Source organism: Dermacentor andersoni, chromosome 3, assembly GCF_023375885.2.
Source record: "Dermacentor andersoni chromosome 3, qqDerAnde1_hic_scaffold, whole genome shotgun sequence".
Classification (NCBI taxonomy): domain Eukaryota; kingdom Metazoa; phylum Arthropoda; class Arachnida; order Ixodida; family Ixodidae; genus Dermacentor; species Dermacentor andersoni.
The window spans coordinates 118,589,922-118,597,848 of NC_092816.1; positions in this window are offsets into that span (position 1 = coordinate 118,589,922).

The following is a 7,927-nucleotide window of genomic DNA, read 5'->3' on the forward strand; positions in this document are numbered from 1 at the left end:
ATTCTGCTAGAACACTCCAAAAATGACCTCTTTATTAATAAATTCAAAACACCATTTGTGAATGAAGCCTTTCGAAACTGGCTTCTCAAAAACATTATGGTCAATATACCGTCAAGGAGAATTATGGCGCTGCAAGGTATGTGGAGAGCTTCTTCCGGCGGCATAGCTGGTATAAAGGCCTCCCCCTTGTTGCACTACGACGGGGCCTGCGTGTGGAAAATCCACGCTAGCTCTTGATTGTCAAACCATGCTTGAAGTCCGGAACAAGAAGCACATGTGGAGAGTGGCGTCCGTGTAGATCAAGGTCGCTGGTGACCTCCTATCCTATTGTTCAATAGCTGCACCCATTCGCGAGCGCCTCTGTGCCAGGTGGCACCAGCTGGACGCTGGCAGCACTTCCAGCGCCTAAAGTGCGCAAAGCGTCAGACTTTTTAACGGATGATTTGTCCTTGCTGCCTAGAGTACTCTTAGGTCCCGCAAAAATTGTATCTTCATGTGACTGACCTTGAATGAACCCTTTCTGCATCTGTAATTCAGAAAGGCTAATTTCAGTCCTAAGTTGGCCTACCAATTAATACTGTCCACAAACACGTCTCGGTATCCTAACTTATTTAGGCTTTCTTTATATATAAGTTACTTAATTAGTAATTTTAATTAAACCTTCTAAAATTATTATTTAGCCATTATTCATGTATTTAACATTTATTTTGGGTTATTTATTTATGTGGACCAAGCATTTAAAATGACCTCGCAGTACTTCCCGTAAGCTTCCTATAAAATGATTCGGATTAAAAACGAACGGTCCTGTGTAACCCTTTCTTGTTTTTACGCTCATCCGACGTCAGAGCCTTGCTGTTGTTGAAACCTACTTCTACTTTTAATCGCATGGTTTGTCATTATTCATAATATAGTTCAAAAGTACCCTGCAATTATTTTTTTGAGATGACGCTGCGTAAATGGCTAGTGGAACTTATCGTCAATAAACGCCTTATCCTAGCCTAAGACTGCCTAAATAAGAAAGCTGAAATCATGAGGAAAGTCTAGTGTTCGATATCATATGCCATCAGGAGTGGCGTCGAAAGGAAGAAAGGTGAGCCTGAGCAGAGTGTAGATAATTAGTAAAAATGCTTTTCATCCTCCTCTGTCTCCATCCTTCTACCTGCGTCAGAAAAGTAGCTATCGAGATAGCAACTGTGATCGCGGAATCAGAAACATCTTCCATACTTACAGAATACCATCAGCTAGAACGGATCGTCTATATTCTCATACGCAAAATAGAGGTTATGTACCTTCTTGCGCAAGACATTTAAGGTACTGTGAAAGCAGGAAGTCATGTCTAATTACACGAATAGTTTAAACTTGTGATTTTTCTTCAGCAGTGTAGAAAAAGAAGTACGTTGCATATCGCCGTAATGCAGCACTGATTCTCGTGAGTGTTGACAAGGTGTTCACGTTGTGAACCGCGAAGAAAAAATTTTCCAGATCCCACGCACTGTGGGAGTCGATGTAAGCGTAGCTTTCTGGGGTGTTGATGTTAATCAACACCCCAGAGGGTGTTGATTAACATGAGAGGGTGTTGATTAATGGGGTGTTGATGTTAACATTTACCTTCCAAGCAGCACTGCTGTTTGTCTACGTAGTACACTAAACACAAAGGGAGAGGTGTTAGCTTGAGGTGTTTTTGAGCGCCATATTTCATGACCTCTGAGAGCGTTGAACATTGTTATTGTCTTACATGGCACATCACATCGTGGCAGAAGCCTTAAACTTGAATTTATTTATGGGGCTTTGCCTGCCAAAACCGCAATCTGATTATGAAGCAGGCCATTGTGGCGCACTACGGATTATTTTGGCACCATGGTGTTCTTGAACGTGTCCCTAAATCAAAGTGCGGGAGCGTTTTCTATTTCCCCCCTCACATTGATTCGGCCTCCATAAATACCGCGACCTCGAACAATGCCACAAACGTAAAGCTATCGCGGCAGGCACAACAGTTTTGATTTACGTGCGTCCGCTTGCGTTGTGTCGCCTAGAGCCTGCGCTGCATTTATTTATTGCGGCTCTGCTTCCGCACGCCCCGCGTAGGTTGTCCGCTAGACATGTTGGCATGGTTTTATTTTTCCTAAATAGCAGAAACGCACCGTACCGTACCTCGAACTTCAGTTTATCGAGCATTTCCTTGCCCTCTCACGTCTTTTTCCTACCACCCTCCCCTTGTATTTGTATGGGAACTGCAAGCGAAAAGTAGCAACGCTCTTATTCAATCCTTGCGCGACTGCGTCGGTTGAACCCATTCTCTGCCTTCTGTCATCACTGTACAGCTGTCAAGGGGCTAATGTGGTGACGACCCGGTAGATCCAGAGGGCATTGTGCACATTCGACACTGTATGGTGCAAACAAGTTCCTCGTGTCTCTTCGTCCGCTATTCTTCCTTGTATATGCACGCTCTGAATCATTCCCCAACCATTGCAGCCGCAGCAGCAGCAACCGCAGTGGGAAGTTCACAATAAAAGACTACGAAAGCTTTGCTTTAAAACTCACATATGCACAAACTTGTATTTCCTGCTACACCATGTGTGCTTTTTGGGTAAAGGCAGCAATTAGTATAGCACTTAAAAACGAGTAAGTCCCGCATACCATAATATGCTAAAATGAAGAAACAGATGACATATCACGCAATGGGAGGTGAATAAAAGCATGAATTTATTAGTCCCTAAACAACACATTCTCCTACAAATGCAACAATGAATAAAGCAAAGGGTCATATGACCATTTTCAGTCTCGCAGTCTGGCGACATGTGCAACATTCGATGACTGCTTAGAACGACAGAAAGCTGATCTAGTTGGTAAGGATTCATTATGCAAAAAAGAAGTGAGGCGTGCAGACAGGACACAAGAGTAGAGAAGTGGACAACACGAATGCCGACTATCAACGGGAGAGAGGGCACGGAGGCACCGACAAGATGACAGGCTCACACTTGTTTTTCATCACCCTGCAGGTCAGTTACATTTCCAAACTGCCACTTCTTTGCTTTAAATCTAGTAATCGCTTCATTGTCGTGCTTCCGTGCCCAGAAGCCTTGAGTTACCCGTTCTCTTCCTTGTTTCTTTCACTGTGTGGTGACGTGGGAAGCAATCCTGGCCCATCCAAGGACAATGTCCTTGCTGAAGTACTTAAAACCGTGAGGGACCTAAATGAAAGATCTATTAGAATGGAATCTGTACAAAATTCTATGTCGTAGACAATTCATGAGCTGAAATAAAAGCAAAAAACCGCTTCAGGTGCTATATCTGACATCGATCAAAGATTGCAGCACGTGGAAAGCCAGACGGCCATCCTTGATGAATGGAAACAGGATGTCAGCTTATTGCGCGACACGATTGAGGGTGTAGTAACTGACACGAACACGCTTCGTGCGCGACTTGATGACGCGGAAGATCGCTCGCGTCGCGACAATCTGGTTTCTTTTTTTTTTTTTTGGAGTACGGGGTACTCCAACAGAAAATTAAATACACTCAGAGGAAAAAGCCCTGGATTTGATAAATAACACTTTAAAACTTAGTTTACCTTCCGACCACATTGTGCGTGCACATAGGATTGGCTGCTACACTAAACAAAAATCACGGCCGATAATAGTTAAGTTTTTCTCTTATAAAACCAAAGAACAAGTTGTGTTTAAGCACTCTCTTCTAGAAGGAAGCAGCCTGACTGTGAGCGAAGACTTCTGTGAGGCAACGCGAAATATAGGACATATATTAACGGAAAATGGCAAGGGACTAATTGTACCCTACAGGCTACGTTACAAAAGACTATTCATGGGCGATAAATGTTACGGCTACGACCTAGATAACGATGTTGTCTACGAAATAACGCCACGAAACAGAAATTCCGATCTTCGAATTCTGCGCTCAGGTCGTGTCTTACAGAACTCGCTATAGCGAAACGAAAGGGGGGTGCTTGCACTTCACCGAAGCATGTTATTTCTGTTGTATTCACTAATATTCGCAGTATATTTAATAAAAGGGACGAATTGTGTTCTCTGGTTGATGTCACTGATGCTGACATGATAGCGATAACTGAAACTTGGTTGACTAACAAAATAACAAACGAAGAATTGTTTCATTGCCGTAAAAGATACGTTGTGTATCGGAATGACCGTACTGACAGAATAGGGGGCGGTGTATTACTTGCTGTTAGTAAAGACGTTGAGTGCTTTAACGTACCAATAATCACTGAAATTGAATCTATGTGGTGTTGTTTAATCATTAATTTCAAAAAAATTATCTTAGGCGTCTGCTACCGGCCTTCCTCGAATAGTTCGTTTTGTGATCACCTGCATGACTGTCTAAATCAGTTAACAGTAAGATTCCCGGGAGCAAAAATAATTCTTATGGGTGACTTTAACTTTCCTAACATAAATTGGTCAAGCACATGTCCCTTCTCTAACCCATCATCCAGTGAGGCTAACCAATTTATCGCTATTTGTTCTGACTTTACCTTAGTACAAACGGTCCTTATTCCAACACGTGTAACAGGCACTACGTCATCATTACTTGATCTCCTGCTGACATCATCAGCTGATATTATACCCCCGATAACGCACTTACCTGGCCTTAGCGACCACGATACATTACATTTTAAATCACGATATCACTACCACTGAAACGTAAACGATTTAAGGAAATAAAAGATTATAAACAGGCTAACTTCTCGGCAATAAACAACTAACTTGCTTCCTTTCTTGACACGTTTCTACTTTGCCATCATGATCGTTCTGTCGAGACAAATTGGCGCGTCTTTAAAGAAAAAGTATCTGATCTAATAAATCGTTATATTCCAGTCGGACGTACATATTCAAATAGTAACTCACCGTGGTATAATAGACACCTTAGCAGACTAAGTAACAAAAAGAAACACCTATTTCGTATCGCTAAACGGTCACTAAATCCTGAACGCTGGTTCTCATACAAATCTGCTGCCGCCACGTACTGTTCAAATTTATGGTCTGCAAAATTTTCCTACTACAACGTTACCCTTACCAAGCTACTGAAAACTAACAGTAAGGCATTCTGGAGCTCTATGAAAGGAGATAACACTAAAAAGGTTGCTCTAACTTCACTAACTGGGAAAGCAATCGCCGACCACGCATGCGCTGACGTGCTAAATGACACGTTCGTACATGCCTTTTCGCCATCTTCGCATGTTACTCCTCCTCCCGAAATACGGCTTAAAAAAAAAACCCCACGTGGATCCCATAGCATTTAATAGTAACGGTATTAAATCAGTTATAAATAAATTAGAATTGAAATCGTCATGTGGTGTTGATGGAATTAGCATTAAATTTTCACACAGTACTAGTGAGTACTGCTCGATAATATTAGAATTACTTTGTTCTCAGTCGCTTCACAACGGCACATTGCCTTTAGATTGGAAAACGGCTATGATCGTTCCAATTCACAAATCTGGTGATACGCATAACCCTTCTAATTATAGGCCCATTATTCTGACTTCAGTGCCCTGTAAATAATGGAGCACGTAATTTATTCTGAGGTAATCAATCACCTTGAATCTCACAACTTCTTTACCTCTAGCCAACATGGTTTTCGTAAAACATTCTCCTGTGTTACCCAGCTTCTTTGCTGTACTAACGACTTGCATTCCAACTTGGACGCAGGATTTATTACGGACTGTATCTTTCTTGATTTCGCTAAAGCTTTTGACAAAGTACACCACACATTACTGCTATCTAAACTCAGCGCACTAAAGATTGATACTAATGTACTTAATTGGATAAAAGCATTTCTAACACACCGCATGCAATTTGTAAGCGCAAATGAAGTTAATTCAACTCTAACCCCAGTTATATCAGGTGTTCCACAAGGGTCTGTGCTTGGGCCGCTGTTGTTTTTAATCTACATTTATGATCTACCTGATAACATTTCGTCTAAAATTTGTCTTTTTGCAGATGACTGCGTAATATATCGTAAAATTACTAATGATACTAATATTTCATCTCTTCAGGATGATTTAAACACACTGCATACCCGGACTATAAAATGGCACATGCAGCTTAACGTCAAGAAATGTAAATCAATGCGAATATCCCGTACTAATGAAGCTTGTCCTGCCTATTTACTTAATAACATTCCTTTAGAGAGCGTAATAAATTACAAATATCTGGGCGTCCATATAACCTATAACTTATCCTGGAAGTACCATATCGACTTTATAACGAGCAAAGCTAATCGCACACTTGGATATCTTCGTAGAAACTTCTCGTTCGCGCCATTATCACTCAAACATTTGTTATACACGACATATGTCCGTCCACAGTTGGAATATGCATCATCAGTATGGGACCCGCGTCATGCCACCTCAATTAACTGCCTTGAAAGTGTCCAGAATCGCTCCGCTCGGTTTATGCTAGCTAATTATCATCGTACAGCAAGCGTAACACAAATGAATACTACTCTGAACCTACCTTCGTTATTAACCCGCAGGAAACAATCACGCCTATGCTTATTTCATAAGATTTACTACCAGAACGCTGCGCTTCGGTCGGCATGGATTAACCCAGCACCATTCATCTTCTCACGTAGAGATCATACGCATAAGGTACATGTTCCTCGCTATAACACACTAACACATTCGCAATCATTTTTACCTAAAACATGCAACGAATGGAATGGTCTGCCAGCATATATTGTTAATATACGTAATCCTGTTCAATTTAGAAATGCTTTAGTTAACTACATGTAAATCACGAAACTTGCGTTCAGTATATCATGTGACTATGTGACTTTCAAATCAACTATGTATGTATTTACCTATCATTCGCAACCTGTATATTGAAGTGTATGATGAAATTTCTATGGTGAACTACGACCACTATTTTTTCTGTAAGTTAGTGAGCTAGTGTAATTTTCTATTTTTATTTATACTGTGCCTTTCCTGTATATCATTTTTTACTTCCTTTATGCAGCCTCTCCCCTCTATAATGTATATTTACTCAGAGGGTACTGTAAATAAATAAATATTTAAACTGAAGGGAGCACTGAGGCAAAAGAAGAAAGAAGACACAAATCTCATCTGCGCATGCTCAGGAATGATAACACCACGTGTCAGCCGGGTACACGTGCCGGTCTACGTGAGAGATAACTGTTAAGGCACTTAATCTCTTCCTTATTTAAAGTAATCGAAGGCTGACTCACGCACGCACCTCCACCATTATAGATATGCCATGCCTCTACCATAAGACGCGTATCTTCATTCTTATGCCTGTACAATATCGCGCATTCATCTAACTCTCGCGTGCAGTTACAATCTCGGCAATGTAGCGAAATATTAGAAGGCGATCCACCGGTCAACGACCTTTTATGCGCCATTAGCCTCTCATTGATACACCGTCCCGTTTGCCCTACGTAGAACTGGCCACAGGTAAGGGGAATTTTATAAACCACACCGATACGAGAGTCAGTAAAACTGTTCTTAGTGTGCTTCACTGGACAAATATCTGTTCGTTTTTTTTTTCCTTTTACCCGCTCCTTTTTTCTCTGTACGGCAGTGCATATCTTACCTAGCTTATTGGGAGCAGTGAAAGCAACATTGACACCAAATCTACTTGCAACTTCTTTAAGCCTGTGGGACACTGAATGAATATACGGAATAGCCACAACTCTTTTTTTGCTATTACTGCTTTCTGTAATCACGTCCGTCCATCTGGAAACGGACTTCTTTAGGCGCTCAGCCACAGTGGCCACTGCTACACTAGGATAACCTAGAGAAACCTTAGGTGATAGCGTTATCAAGATATTTCGTTACGTTGACGATTACCTGATTTTCTGCAATAGGGAAGAATTCGATTTCCGCTGCCACCTCAGTAAGTGAGCAATGTAAACTTTATGGGGGAGGATTAAAGTTTACCAA